Raw genomic sequence first — 17,315 nt, 5'->3', positions numbered from 1 at the left:
AAGGAGCTAAGCCAATTATTCGCCCTCTCATTCAAAGTTCCGAGTGAAATAAAGTTTAAAATTTTAAAAATAACTTCAAAGTTGAATATTTTTTTTTTGAAATTATCTATTTAACTTAACATTATTTTAATGAATATCTAAATTTCAGAAGCGGCGAAGCACGTTATTCACTTCCTTACTTAAATTTCAGAGGAAAATGAAGTTTTTTACATAAAAGGTCGCTTTGAAGTTGGAAAAAAAAGGCTTTTTTTTCTCTATTTCTAATTTCAGAAGGGGCCAGACTTATTATTGACCCTTTAATTAAGTTTCAAAAGAAAATAAGGATATTCTTTTGAAAATAACTTCAAAATAGAAAAAAAAAGTTTTTTTTTTCGCAGCTAATGTTCAAATTTCAGGAGGGGCGAAATATGTTCTTCATCCCCTCACTTAATTTTCAGACTGTTCCCTCTGCCCCACCCCCCGTGTTGTCACGCCAGGAACTAGGAGCGATGAGTATTAAAAAGGAAATAAATTAAAATAATGATAAAAAGTTAGCGAATGTAGAAATAGAAAATTTAGACGAAACCAATCGTTCAGATGATGAATTAAGTAAAACAAATTAAAATTAAGCGAAGATCTGTCAGCCAGATTCTCTCAGAACAAAGAATTTTCTTGAATGCCGATCTCTGACGAAAATTCATGATTCAACTGAAAGCACAAAGAATTCATTGTTAAGTTAATAGAGTTTTCAAATTTTAATTATCAACGCATTCAATTAAAATAAATATATGCATATCTTCTTAAAAAAATTAATATATAGAAAATAGAGCTAAGGAAGATGGCAGTTGATATTTAGAGGGAGGGAGGCGATAGGACAAAAAAATGTAGGCGTTATTTGGAAACTATATTTTGGGCTAAGATATCTGCCATAGTGAAAAAATGGAAATGCTCTGTGTCGACATTTTGAACGTTGTGTAATTTCACAAACCTTTATCAGAAAGTAGGTTTTTATAAAATGTTAATTATTTTTATTATTTAAAAATTTGAGCAAAATGGGTCAAATATTTTACAAAATATCAAATTTTAGAAAAATTCGTATTTTTAAAATTTGAAGAATTATTCGATACATTTCGTTCAAAAAGATTCCAAACTTTAGACTACCCTCCTGACCAATATATTCGGACCATAATTCCTGGATTGAAGCTACTCCCTATATTTGAACGACATTAATCCGAATGCGAAGAAGTGGAATGTTTATTCTGAGAAAACACGTTTTCTTGTCTAATTTCGTAACTTAAGAAAATTGCTGAGAGTCCATTAATATTATAAGAAAAAGCTTTTCATTCGGCTTTTCATCACGGAAACCGCCGTATTTTAAAGAGTATATGGAGCCCAATAAAAATTCCAAGCATAAATTTAAAAATATATATATGTTACTATGAATGACAGAAATCTGGAGAATATCGACTTTCACCGGTGAATGTCAACAATCACATAGTCGCTTTGGTGAATGTCCGAAATATTTGTTATATCCAATTTTATATTAATTTATGCGTTGATATTATAATATTTATTTAATATAATTACATTTATTCGATATTTTAATACATACTGACGATAGATTAGAAAAAACATAAGTGTTTGGAGTACCGGGCAATGGAACTTGACCTTAAAAAATATCAGTGTAGGGTATACCGGGAAGTTGCACTTAACAAGACCTAGTATATATATTTCGGACATTTACCAAAAGTCTAGTCTTACTAGATCTAGTTAAGTGGCACTCCCCGGTATATCCTACACTGATGTTTTTTTTTTAAGGTTCAGTGCCACTGCCCGATATACCCTACATGATACTTTTTTAACGTCAAGTACCATTGCCCGGTATACATATGCCCGAAACTCCAAACTCTAATGTTTCTTCTAATCTATCGTCAGTAAGTATTAAACTATCGAATAAATGTAATTATATCAAATAATATCAGCGAATAAATTATTATAAAATTGGATATAACAAATATTTTAGACATTCATCAAAGTGACTATGTGATTGTTGACATTCACCGGTGAAAATAGACAACCACCGATTTCGGTCATTCACAGTATAACATACAGAATGAACAAAAATTTTTTTGATCTAAAGATTGTCACACGGTGCCATCTTTTAATAGTTTAAGTGAATTATAAATATTTTATTAAACGCTGCATAAGAAAACATATTCTCCATTACGAGCTGCGTTTTCCAATTTTTTCCGGAACTCTAAGTGATTGATGTGGGGGAACACCGATTTAATAAACAAAAATATAATTTTGAATTGATATTTGTTATCTTTCAAACAATTTTAAAATTAGGTGTTGAGTCAGATGGTTGAATTCTTCTGGACTATTATATTTAGTTTATGCATAAACTGAAAATAAACTGAATTTGAAACAAAAAATGATTCGATATAATATTAGGTTTCTAAAATTGTTACTACTTTAATTGAATTTTATTTTATAACCGTCGTTGAATAGCCGACCCATTTGTACCTCACTTCTAATGTTCCGTAGCCTTGTCATTTTGAACCCAATCCAGAAGACAAGTGAACTCCTGGATCAAGTATTGGAAGAAATTTGCCTTCATGGAGGACTTTTCTATGGAACTAACGCGCGTTTGCGTTACATGGAGAAGAAAATCTCCCACAGTTAGCCTAACCGCAAGGGGAGTCTAACCCATGATCCGTTTACCATTGTGGATATTCTACGTCAGCAAGCAGCATGTGAAATTCGTATCGACCAGCCATCGAGGGGATTCGAACCCGGTTCACCTCATTGAAAGGCTCTATCCCCTGACCTATTACGGCTCAATTTAATTGAATTGTCTTAACTCTCGGCCTTCCACGGAACACGTTTTGGGAATCGGTGAGATCGTCATTAACGACGAATTTTTGACTGAAATGATAAGGAATAACCCCAATTTTGTTCATTTGAGTGCTTGAGCCGCTAATTGTTAATTTTATTCTTTCCATCCCTTTTTCATTGCATTGAATCAGAATATATTTTCAAAGAAAGTAGTTTTAGTTATTTAATAAATTTAACATTAATTTAAACATTTTTGTCTTGTAGGATAAAATAAAATTATATTACAATTTTCACGTATCGTTTTATATTGGAAGATGATTCTTTCTCTGTTCCTGTTTTTAAATAATTTCAGAAAAATATTTTACTATTTATCAATTACTTTTGAAATTTTAAGCAAGTTCGAATTGGATTTTTTTTCATCACCTTGTGTGGAAAATGTTATTTTTTCCGCATCTACATTGCTTAAAACTACCGATAGCTCAATATTAATAGTTTCTCAGTTTTTTTTTTAATTTTACGCGATGTACAATATTTTAAATGCATAGTTCAATTAAAATTTAAGTGGTGGGAGTGTTATTCAAGTAAGAAGCTCCCGCAACAGCCCGTAGTGGGCCATAGGGGATAAGACTGCACAATTTCGTGACTGACGGCATAATTGCGGCAATGTGATAAGCACAGACTCCCCTTACTTTACGCACCAACTGATGCCCATTGATCTAATTGAGTGGGCTTCAAACCGCCTCTGGGAATCGAGCCTTAGCTCTTCTGAATGACAGTTTATTGCCTTAGCCACTGATCCATTACGACTCAAAACAGTATTAAGAGAATTCCGATACTTTACACCTATTTTTGCTGTTATGAACCAATTCACTCCAAATTTAAAGCTCAAACGTTAGAAGACACTCCTACCGGACCTAACTGTCAACTTCAAAATTACCCCCCACCAGGACCGATTGGGAAGCTTTCCATAGTAATAGTAGATACATATTATACAAGGCCGGGATAGCTGGGCATGTAGGGCGCTGGACTCACGTTTTTGAAAACGGGAGTTCGAATCCAGCCGGCCGGTGCAGTAAAATGGTGACGTTAAATCTGTTGGATCACGAAGTACTCCATGTTCTCATAAAAAAATCAATACGTCTGGGGGTATTCAATTGTAGATTGACCGTTCTCCGGTTCTGTTCAAAATTATGATCTGTAGGTGAATGAATGGGTCCGCCCTATAAGCAGGTGTGGCAGAAGTCAAATTCTTGGCCATAGATGGCGCCACTGGAATTTAGGAACAATCTTACCCCCTCTGCCTATATGGCCGAGTACAACAACTATACATATTACATAAAATATTTATCTATCAATTCTAATAGATAAATATTTTTATAATAGTTGCATTGAGATAAAGTTGATGACCTTTCCCAGATCGAACTCCATTCTTTTTCTATAGAAGTATTTTAAATGAAACTCTCTAGCGGAAAAGATTAGGAAGCTTTTTTCATGTGAAAATCCATGCAGAAGAAACAAGTTGCTGTGCACTTGCTTGTTACGTTTTTCAGTGTTACACGTTTTCACTGTTATTTTTGAACATCTTGTGATAGATTATATTAAAACTAAAGTAATGAACAGTGCGCAAAAAAATAAATAAGCAAAACACCTTGAATAACTTTTAATTTAATGACAGCATTTTTAACTTCTTGTACTTAACAGTTCAAGGGGTGGAGTGATCTTAAATCTGTTAATTAGTTAGTGCAGATGATACTTTAAGTTACGAAATCAGATACAAAAGCGTATTTTTCTACCGATTATGATTCTTGACTCCCAAAATAAAGGGGATTGCTGCAATCTGGAAAATAGGGTCCCAAAGTTTAATCCTTTTATTCTTAATTTTACTTTTTGCGTATTTCGTCCTAAAACGTTTTAAGAAAATAACATAAAATTTAATTAATAGTATGAAAAAAAAGATAAGTGCACATCGAATGTTCTTCAACCAACTGTAAATGGCGACAAATGATTTCAGTCGGCACTGATGGAGGTTTATCTGGCACACGTGATGAAAACAATCGATTTTATAGCAAAAAGCATTTTCATTTATCGTCGTTCTTGTTGTCGTAGGCAATTAAGGCAAAGGGTGCGATTGTTCTTGTTTTTCAGTAGTGCCATCTATGGACAAGAATTCGACTTCTGCCACACCCATACGTCCCAATTGCTTACAGGGTGGACCCATTCATTCTTCCACAGATCGTAATTTTCACCTGAGCCAGAGAACGATCCATCTCCAATTCAGTACCCCCAGAGGTATAAATTGTTATGGGAACAAGGAGGACTTTGGGACTCGATAGATTTAACGTGCACACGTCACCATTTACTACACAGGGAGTCTTCGGGTGGCTAAATTCAAACTCCCGTTCTCATGAACGTGGATCCAGCGTCCTGCCAACCAGGTTCATTCATCGTTACAACACCGTTACTGTAAAAAAAATGCATGGAAATTTTCTGCACAAATTACAGCAATTTTTTACGATGTGTTAGTTGCAAACTCGAAAAAACTTTTTGAAACACTTAATACATTAAATAATTCATTGAATTCCATAAATAAGAAACACACTCTCATCAAGTTTTAATATTCTTACTATTTTTACGAAAGAACCTATAAAGTTGTTAAAATCCGTGTTTCCTAACTTAAAAAGAAGCTCATTTGAGAATTTATTTGGAATTTATTCACGCTTATAATTAAACTGAATGTAATAAGTAAGTATAAATTGAATATAATATGTTTTTTTTTTTTTTATTCTTAAGTTTCATAAATTCAATTTTCAACCAGTCATTTCCTAAATCGTTGGTTTAACTGAGAATGTTTTCTTCTCTTTGTCACAAGGTGGTTTTACTGAAATAGTTTCTCATTAATAAGAAATTGAAACATCAGAAAGGTTCCTAATTTTACACTAAAATCGAAATAACGAATTTATCATTAAAATCTTCTTTTTAGTTTCCTATTCAACGTTGGTATTACAAAAAAAAAATTAATTCTACTTTTTAATTTTTAGAATATCGTTTTAAATGACAATTTATTTTATTTCATGTTAAATTTATTTCATGTTAGATTTAAAAAGTCTTTAACTCCAGATTTTTAGCTTATCCGGTGATTCTTTTAAAAGTTTCATTTATTGCCTTATTTTTTTTTAAAAAAAGATAAAATTGATGAAACCCAAAAATGTTCCTTATTTTTATTTCTTTACTTTTTGCGTTAGCAGAATATTCTTTTAGGAGAAATAAAACTTTATTCACAAATTTCAATCTTTATTGTATTTAAAATTTATTTTCAGCAGTAAATTATTCTAGATTTATAGTTTCTTCCTAACCAAGGAGTAGAATTATATCTAATGTTCGACTACAAAATTCTTTATCATTGCAAATGTTGTAGGATTATGAGATCGGGCGAACCATAGAGGGTTTCTTTGGTTTTCTTCATTGTTGTGCTGATTACTGCCATCGCAAGTCTTGCCATGCAGGTTGTGACAGTAACTTTTCTTTTCTTCGTTGCGATCAAAATTAGAAAGTGTTAAACATTGGTTTTATCATCACCGATGATAAAATAAACGAGACATAGCATTTTTACATACAGTTCAGTTAAATTCTAACAATAATATGCATTGCAATGTTCCATATTTTAATTTAAAAAAACTTTATTATTATTTTTTTCCATTAAAAGTGCAAGTTTAATTGAAACCAGGGGGGGAAATAAACAGAATTCTATCACCGTTGTTATGTGTAAATTTACATCAAAATCTATGCATTGTTTTTTTTAATATTAAGTAAGAGTGAAACTTGCTCTGGCGCTAATTTTTCTGAAATTGGCGTAATTTTTTAAGTTTTTGGTAACCCTTTAAGATGACGTTGATTCTCGTTCAAAACAAACTAATTCAAGTTTGAATACGAAGTAAGTGTCTTTAGAATTCAAATTAATTTTTATATTTTATCCTATATATTTAATAGGTTCCTATTTTACTTAGTTTAAAAAATTTCACATAGAATCAACGAAAAGGATAATATTCGTCTAAAATATTCAATTACTAAGCATTATATATTAATATTCTGACATTGCATAATATTCAAACTTCATATCCTCATTTTTGAGAATGTAGATTTCTCAAATCTCACAATCCGCGAATAAATCTTGCATAAAATTATATTCTTTAATAGGCGTTTACATTTAATTTTATTTTATGAAGCTTATATTATTTCCTCTAAAATTTTAGTTTGTTTGTAGAAATTGGGATTTTTTTTATCAAATATACAATAATCTGATGAAAGCAGATACATTTAGAAAAATCTTTTTTATAGTTCTGAATATTTTTAATGTAAAGATAAAAGTATTTGAATTATGAAATTGTTCATGGAGTATGAATATACTGAAGTGTAGTAAAATGATGAGTGCAAAGGAAAAATAATTGTTCTAACAGCTTAGAATAGTTCTAATAGAAACATAATTTACATCCTTGCATTTGGGAATTTTATTTTAACTTGAAGAATTTGATGAGAGATACTTATAAATGCATACATATATTTTTATTTACTTTAATCATTATATTATGATTGATTTTTTTAAAATTTTTATTTATATAATCAATAGATTTTTACATAACTTATTTCCTATAAACTTCCGAAGTATTAAATAAATTATTAATTATTAATTGAATATAAATATAGCTGGATAAAAATTGTTAACATTATCTCTCAGAACCTTATAGGACATTTTTTAAGTACTGCTGACCTAAAAAATACTTCGCCCAAATGAAGTAACTTAGCAAAATGTGGGTCAGAAGTTATGTTTTTGATACACACTTTTATTAAACATATTTTTCATACTTTTTTTTTTATTAATTATGTGTTAATATAGGTCAAAATAAGTGACAAATATATTTACCGGTGTCTTTTTCCGTGTTAATGTTAAAATCTTCCAAACACAGCTCACTTCCATTTTTTTTTAAAATTTGCAGTTATTTAGAGATCTAAGAGAAACAGTTATTCATCTTAGAAATTTCTCTAATTTACAAAATCAGTTATTGATTACTTTTTGAATATGAATGGAAAAAAATTGGATTTGGATTTTATACTTTAATGCAATTTTGGATTTCATCACACGAAAAAAATTGTCGTGTCATTTTGGATTTTATACTTTAATTCAAATATAATTTGATATTTTAACATATTTTTAGGACATATTAAACTATTTTTTTATAAGTAAAAAATATCAAACTATATGCACCTGAAAAAAATCTATATAAGGGAGATCCCATGTTTGTCAAAAGGTCCATGACAATGAAATTTATTAACATTCTTTTTTTTTAATCGAGAGAAAATGTTAATTATTTTCTAATACGATTAAGAAAAAGGAAACAACTTGAATAACCTTTGATAGAATGATTGGGTTTTCGCTTTACTGGAAGTAAATATTTGAGAGTCTAATCTTAAATATACTAATTAATTAGGGCAGACTTTATTTTACGCTACGAAGGAAGACACAAAAATGCTTTTCAATAAACGTATTTTGTACCGACTTTTGAACCCTCCATATATGGGAGGATCTGGAAAATAAGATTCCACTATGAAGCAGATGAGTGTTAATTCTTAATGCTAAATTCACTTTTTTGCGTTTTTTACAAGATTTGGTTGAGTAGTTTTTTTCTTAATAATTGGTCTTTATTTCGCATTTTATTAAATTATGGTCACAAGGTTTTTCAATTGAAATGCATATTAATTTTTTATATACCTTTTTATACTTTGTAAGTAAAAATGCCAAAGTTCCAAATTTGAGCGTAATGAGTCGAATAGTTTTCAAAAAAGAAAAGTTTATAAGTACTATATCATATTTGAAATGTTTCGTTCGATTTCGTTCAAATTTTGCATTTTGTGTCGGGGTTTGATTACGCAGGTTTTCTGATTTTGCATCTAAAAATATAAACTGCGAAAATCAAATTTTCATTTAGGGTTATGCTTTCGAATCATTAGGCTTGTGATGAAGTAGATGAAACTCGGATTATCGAATCAAAAGCAGAGATGCCAACTTGCTCCGGACAGCAAATACATATTTTAAAGTGGTAGTTTATCAACTGTGATTCTTGGTTTAATAAATTCAATTTAGTAGATTTTTACCCACCACTATTTCTAAATAATTTGTAGGCTTATATAATTCACCACTTTATAATACTTATCTAATGCTATGCCTTTTGACAAGCAAGCAAAAATAGTCAAATATTTGCAAAATTTACTTTGTAGTTATTTACCGTTTCTTTAATTTGGCGGAGCAATTGGCGGCATCTCTGCAAAAGTTATTGAAAGTGTGCCTTTCGCAATTTCGAAAGAGCAATTTTGTGTTAATCTTTTTACGTGTGATAGTTTTTTTTTACTGCCGTTGTAAACGTTGAAAGCTAAATTATTCAAAAACAAAAGTAAAACAACTAAAATTAAGAAAAGCAAAGATAACAGACATTATTTAAATAATGTAATTTTAGAAACTAGAAAATATGATTAATTGACAGATTTATGCCAAACAAAGGAAATCATAATTAAAAATTTGAACATAAAATATTCAGATAAAAAGGTGAAATTATTGATGACAATTTTTCCCCAAAAATTATGCAACAGCTAAACAAGATATTACAAATGTATACAAGTGTTATAGAATATTTCGATTTTTTTATGAACTAAGAATTTCAAATACATTTAATATGAACTGAAAAATATTGAATTAAAAACAAATTATTGTGATGATTTTGTAAAGCATTGGGTTTTTAGCTGTGCACATTGATCAAAATTTTCTTAATTCATTTTTTTATATGTGCATCACTTAGGCCTTGGTAAAAGCTAAAATTCAATATTTAAACTTTTAAGGAAAAGAGAAGAAAAAAAAACTACCGCCGTTTTTCTGTGGCACTGCCCAAATAGTATATTGCCGCGATGACTCAGAGGATAGAGCGTTCGCCTTCCAATGAACCGGGGTTCGATCCCGATGATGGCTTTTGGATACGAATTCCGCATCCGGCTTGCACCGACCACAGTGCTGACGTGAAATATCCTCTGTGGTAGACAGGTCATGGGGTAGAGTCCCCTTGCCGTCAGGCGAACCGTGAAAGGTTCTCGTGGTCTTCCTCTCCATGTAACGCTAATGTGAAATAGTTCCATCAAAAGGTCCTCCACGAAGGCAAATTTCTCCCAATACTTGATCCAGGAGTTCCCTTGTCTTCGGGATTGGGTTCAAACTTACGAGGCTACGGAATTGAACATTCGTAGTCATAAACACAAAATTGAGCCATCAAGGATAACAATTCTTTGTTTGCCAAGGCAAAATTTGTTCCCACTCAATCAACGATTTCAACAGGATTAATTTTCACCATCGACTAAGTTATGGCAAAATTACATAACTACTGTGACTAACTAATTCACCAGGTTTTACTCCAAATGAAAATTTAATGAAAAAACTACAGGAAGTTGCTCTTATAAAGTAAGCTGAGCTTGTGGAAAACTCGACATAGGCTAGTATGGAAAAAAAAATTCAGCAAAAACTTGTTTATTCAATACAAGATCGCTAATCTGCAGTGCGATTCTCAAAGACGATGCTTCGAAATATTTTCTCCATTTATAAATGAATTTTAGAGTTTATAACGAAATATTACAATATTTTACGTCACATAAAATTCTAATCTAATATTTAATTTTTCTTATAAAAATAAATTGCGCAATAATTTACGCTTTATTTTAAAAAAATTTTAAAATATTGTAAAGTGTGTAAGTTTGCCTTTCTAAATTTGAAATTTAATTAAGTATAAAACAATATAAGAATCAATCTAACCGCCAAAGTTTTCAATTATTCTAATATTTTTAAACAGAGTTGTTGTTAGCTTGAGTGTAGTGTCAGAGTATCTCCCAAAGACTTTCAAAAAACTGTTTCTTCAAATTATTTCCTTAACCTCAAGGAATATATTATAGTATAATACAACATTAATAATTTTAGACAGCTCATATATAATTTGTCGAAGCAATTCTATGATTGTCACTTTTATGTAATCTTAAAAACCATTTAATAAATTTTATTTAAAAAAGTTGTTGAACAAAATTTATATACTGTTACTTTATAATTGCAGTTAATGATTATTTAGTCTAATTTATGCCCAATGCAACTCTTTTTAATTATAATGATTTTTGTAAACATATGTTTAATACTTTTTATTTTTTTAATATTTTTTTTCTTTGTTTCATAGCAAAATAGCACGTTTTAAAATCGCGATCTACATCCTGATTTGTTAAAAGCATAAATTTTACGGTAAAATTTGATGGATACCTGTTATGTTGAATATCATATTTTTTAACCAATATATTCCATTTCATGAAAAATGTCCTTTTTTACATTAATATTGCGAACTTTAGAGCTATCCGTAAAAACTGTAACTATTTATGAGTTTAAAAATTGTATGATTATTTTAAAAAAGGTGCAATGAGAATAAAATTTGAATTGAATGTTTCTTTCTTCTTCCTTTTACAGAAATATTTGTTATGGCTAGCGTAGGCGAAAAACGTGGAAGGGTAAGTTTTGGTACAATTTTATCTTAGTCATAATATTAAATTCTATGTTTTCTTTTCCTTCTAAAAACTGAATTTTTCTCAATATTCAAATTGTTTATCTTCAGATTTTAATTGCTTTTAATGATTTTTAAAATAACGCAGAAAGATTGAAACAGTAAAGGTGTCTGTTAGAAAAAAAATAGTCTTTTTTCTTAATACAATTTGTAAAGAACCTAATGAATGTCGTGAAATTATGGATTAAATTAAATCCGTGTGCAAAATTTATAAGTCTCGTGCAAAATATCGCTTAAGAAACTCCCAAATAACGCAGAATAAACAAAAGTAAAATAAGGGGACCGAACTCCTCAACTTTTGAGACCCTATTTTTCCAGAACTCTCTTTCCGTGTTTTGATAATTTATCCAAAAAGTAGTCTGTTTAATTGTATCGGAATCCTTAACACAAATAACACAATAAATTAATAAAAATAAATAAACAAAAATTCATTGGCATATTTGAGGTCAATCCTTTAAACCACTAAGTTCGGTTTTTTATTTGTTGAAAATACGATTAAGTTGTTCATAATAAAATATTTTTTTAAAACTTTTTTGCATGGATTACTGATTTCTTGCATATTAATGCAAGAATTTAGTAATTAGCGAAAAGTACTTCATTTTGAATTTATGAGGTTGGCATGAACAACTTGCATCCCTGAAAGAACTCTCCATTTCCATGATTTTTGGGTCTTTTTTGAAAAAAATCTTAAATCAAACAAATTTCAACCAGTTGACATACCCTAATATATGAGGTTCTAAGTTTGATAGATAATCTGCTTGACTATAAAACGTTTTTTTTATTTTTTATAACTCTAAAAATTTATTTTTCGTGCTTATGTTAATTTATTACTTTCTACTAACAGGATGAAGAAGGGGATGAAAGTTCTGGTGGAAGCGGCGGATCCAAGTAAGTAAACTTTTTCTCGACTTAATTCACTGTCTCGACACTAAATGTATTTCTTCATTACATGCACCAATGCACAAAAATTATTGCTCTTCAATTTCAAATGAAAAACTTTTCTACGAAGGTGAATTGCGGCATAAAATCTTTATTTTTTCTGCAATTTTTTTTGATGGATCTAATATCATAGTTTAAATGGTCCTTAATTCGCCTTTCTGCTTTGGATATATTTGGGTTTTCGCTAGTCATAGTTTTTAAAGTGGTCGAAAGTTTGGGCTTCTTAATGTTGATTTAATTTCCAACGTATTTCCCCATATTTCCAAACTTTTTGAAGTAAATCAAAGCAGTTGTGCACACAATAATTAACTTCATTTTTCCAAAGATAATCCCATGTAATAAATTCTTCTTCTTATTTTTTTTACGTAATGGTTGAAAGATTTTTGAGCTTTGAGGCATAAAAGTTTTTGCACTGTTTTAAACTGTGTAATGTAAATTTAAAAATAATCAAATAGTATTTTTGCGAAATGAACATTTAAAAACTTTATTTTTCATATTTCATGACTTAGAAACTATTCGACCCATTTTGTTTAAAATTCATCATTTAAAATCGCAGTATTTACAATGATTTTTATCAATTTAATATTCCTAAATTCCTTAATATATCATTTTAATACCTTCCCTCATTTAGTTTTTAAATTGATTTTATACCAAATAGTATAAAGAGTCTAAGATGTTTAGATAATTTAACAGGCTTAGTCTTTACCAGCAATGTCTATGCATATAATGCATGCATGAGTACAAATAACTACACAATGTTTATTTTATTGAAAACTAAAAACTGAAATTATGTGTGTTTTGTAAAATCATGGGTATTGACACGAGCTATTCTACTGATATACGATTCTTATGTTAGTATTTTTATTGTTTTAGTGTCCGCCCCGTGGGCAAGGCCATTCGTGTACTCCATTCTTCTAGCGAGGAAGAAACGCCCTCCCAAACGGTGAGTTCATTTTTCTATATCATAATCTATTATTTTCTGTTCTGCAAACAAAGTTCTTTTTTTTTATTTACGTATTTGCAATCCCTCGAACAGTAGTAACTAACTGATTTTAAGTCATTTTTATTGTTTTTTTATTCCTATAACCAAAAAACATAATTTATATTTAATAACTATTCAGATTTTGATTATTTTTTAAAGCGTTTCAATAATTAAACTATAAAATGTTTAATGTACCAGTTCTTTCATAGTTCATTATTTAATTAACAAATTTATTAATTAAACTAAGTAAACTAATATTAATTATTAAAAAAATGCAAGTATCGCAAAGCTGTGAAAAGTATGTCATTTTTTATTTACTAGAAAGTTTTGCTGTAACTAACTCTTGGGTACTTGTCTTTTTAAACAAAAAAATCTAAATAAATATTACATTAGATGTTTTTTATGAGTTCAAAAGAAAGCATAGCCTAAATTCTTTAATCATATTTGATGAAAATTTTAATTAAGTAAATTTAATATTATTAAGTAAAATAATTATACTTATTAAGTAAAATAATTATACTTATTAAGTAAAATAATTATAAGTAAAATAATTATAAGTAAAATAATTATAAGTAAAATAATTATACTTAAAAAATATTTTTAAAAAATATTTCTTTTTAAATTATTATAATTCCCATTTTTACTTAATAAGATCATACTTGGCTATAATTTTCATTACCAAAACCTAGCTGGTCATAAAACAACCCCGAAATGCTTTAGGATTGTTTCATAATTCAAGTTCGCCCATTGGATATTCGTGTGCCTAGCTTTTAATGTTTGCTGATACTCTTTTTAAAGAAGTTCTTAAAATAGGGACATAAACTCATGCTTTTGGTTTATTAGTAATTAATTCAATTGACATATATTTTGTAATTATATTTATGCATATTGATTCCTTGCAAACAAAAATAATTCTTATTAACTAATATAAGTCAATTGCTTAAAAAAAATTAACACATTTTTACATAAAAATTCTTTGCGTTTATTAAGAGGTTAATTATTTTTTATTTTTGTGTCTTTTCCATTCTATTGAGCTTACAACATAACATAAGATACAATGCCTCATTTTCTTAAGTAGCAATATCAGATGCTTTGTAAGAGCAAAATTGTACTTTTCGTAATAAAAAAAATTTTGAACGAAATTTTCGTTCAAAAATTTCGTAAAATCAGTACGAGGGTTATACTTGGATAGTTTTCGTAGTTGAGATATTTTTAGAGATATGTTTATTTTAAAACACTTTATTCATCATATTATCTATTATTTATTATTATTACATTCACTCTCTGCATCATAAAGATAATTATCTTAATTAGAAGTTCCTTCAGGTCCCAGATTATCCAGGATGCAATTTTATTTTTTTTAAAATCAATAATCTAGGATAGATTAAACCAAAGGATGACTAGGCTTGAGGCCTCTCAATTTATGGGTCCTAAAAGTACTTAAAATCGTGAAAATTAAGGCACAACGTTAAAAATATTTTTCAACCTTTAATATTTTTAAATTTAATAAATGTATGAAAGAATAAAGTGCTAATAATCATAAGTTAATTTTTTTTTTACATTTTTCTGCGCCTAATTTTTTAAAAGAATATTGTATATAATTTTCTTGCAAATCCGAAACGAAAACTTATTTATCGGAAGTTTACATTTTTGCTCAAATTTTTATAAATAAACTCTGTGCATACTTTAAAAGTGTTCCAAAATATAGAATACACCTAATTGCTTTATAAATGGCATTATATTTTTTTCACATCCTTTTTTGTGTAATATTCTTAACAATTTAATTATCAACTTCAATTATTAAATTATATTTAATTTTAGTAATAAAAATGTAGCTTTAAATAAACCAAAAGCTTATCATAAAATAAAAAAGGAAGCACACACAGAGTTTGAAAAGTGAGTCCAAATTATAGTTATTTCTATTACTCGGTCCTTTAAATGCAATCAAGTTAGACATAACGACAACAAATTGGGATTAAATCTTGGAAAAATTACAATATGTAACTACTCCCGATTCGCACCGAGCACAGAGCTGACGAAAAAGATCATCAGTGGTTGACGAATCACGGGCTAGAGTCCCCTTGCACTAAGACAAACCGTGAGACGCTTCCGTGGTCTTCTTCTTCTTATCCTTTGCTTTCGCATTAGGTTCAAAATTACGATGCTGCGGAGTTGAACATAGGTAGCCGTAAACTCAAAATTGGGTTGGCTGTTCAACTACGGTAATAAAATGAAATAAAACATGAAACTACAATTCAAAAAAAATGTGTAGTTCTTATTTCTCACATTCACCAGTTTTGTTTCGATTACAACTCAGGCAAATATTCTTTTACAAAAAAAGGTTTGAGGGACGAAAGATAACTTTTAATTATCCTTTATGAAGATCAAGTGGGAAGAATGATCTCTACTAATTTTTTTACAAAAATAACGCTTGGAACGCCATCTGTTACATTTCAAGGATTGAAAAGTTTTAACAAATCTACAACGTGGAAAATCGGCTCTCTCCGAGAGTTATTACTCCGATAGTTGCCGTGCTAAGGTTTGGCTCATCTTTCACTTTCATCAACTTTCATGTATTCAACTCAGTAACAAATTTTGTGTGTTGTCTTAGAAAATTACGCATTTCAAAATTATGTAAAAAATCACAATTCAAAATTTTTTCGACTATTATTTAAAATAATGAAAATAAAAAAAAATTTACTAAACTTCATTTTTTAGATAAATGGGCTTCATGTGCAAAAATTTCTCAATTCATTTAAAAAGTTTTCGAAATAAACATAAAATTAACAATAAGAGGTCCAAACTTTGAATCGGTCTCCTGACCAAACTATGGGAAATATATTTCTCAGATTGCTATATTTTGGGAGTCAGAAATCCAAATTCATCGAAAGAAAGACATGTTTATTTAGAGGAATTTTGTTTCTGTGTCGGATTTTCGTAATTTTAAATATTGTCTACGCTTATTAATTAGCATGTTAGAGGTCCCTTCTTCGACCCATTAAGAATGAGTCCCAGAGCGTGAAAATCCAATCAATAGATCAAAAATTATTCTGAGTTGTTAGTTTTTTTTTTTTTTTTTTTTTGGAAAAATTTTATCGAAATTTAGGGTTCTAGGAAGTTTTATACAATTGGAAGAAGAGGCATTAACTTATCTCCATATTAGAAATTTAATATAACTATACTCTAGCAGCGTAAATGACAAGAGAGAAATAGTACGTTGCTAAGCAACCAAGCTTTGAGGATAAAAAAGAATGAAATGAAAATTGAAGCCATTCTTCGTTTTTGTGTTAGCTCCGGTCAGAAAGGCTCTTTTTTAAAAAATTGTTAAAATGAAAATATCTGGAAGTTTCTTGGCAATAGTTTTGTTTTTAGTTGCCCAAAGCCAAAGATTGATTTCGTTTATATTTTCTTTAAAAATAAAATTTGAATCGATTTATAAATTATTTATAATTTTACTGATTTTATTCTGTGTAGGCACAAAAACTTTTTATGAGACATTTTTATTTAAGTTGTTTTTAACTTCTTTAAACATGAAGATTTTATACAAAAACCAAATTTTTCGATATTTCTTTTATTTCTTTATACGGCAATATTTCTTTTTTTTACAATTGAAGGAATTAGTGAATGTCACGTGACATTTTAAAAAGATTGAAAAATTTATGTTTAAGAATATTGTATAATTCATTTTTTAAAAATCATTTCATTCTATCGAATACATGATTTACGTAGCTTTCTTTACATAAAGATAATTTGCAAATAGCATCTTGATGTTTTTATGCATTCTGAAACGGATCTTCATACAATGTCGCTCAACATGTTCAATAGTTACAATCATTAAATATTGTTAATATGGTTTCTTTGCTTGATTCCTTTATTAACTTTAATTAAGCAAATAAGGCTAATTCAATAAAGCTCAATTCCTTTATTAACTATTCAAAACTTATTTTACG

This window comes from Parasteatoda tepidariorum, unplaced genomic scaffold, assembly GCF_982258835.1.
Source record: "Parasteatoda tepidariorum strain Cologne lab strain unplaced genomic scaffold, Ptep-v5.0 scaffold_12, whole genome shotgun sequence".
In the NCBI taxonomy this organism is placed as follows: domain Eukaryota; kingdom Metazoa; phylum Arthropoda; class Arachnida; order Araneae; family Theridiidae; genus Parasteatoda; species Parasteatoda tepidariorum.
Note: the sequence above shows the minus strand (reverse complement) of the source record.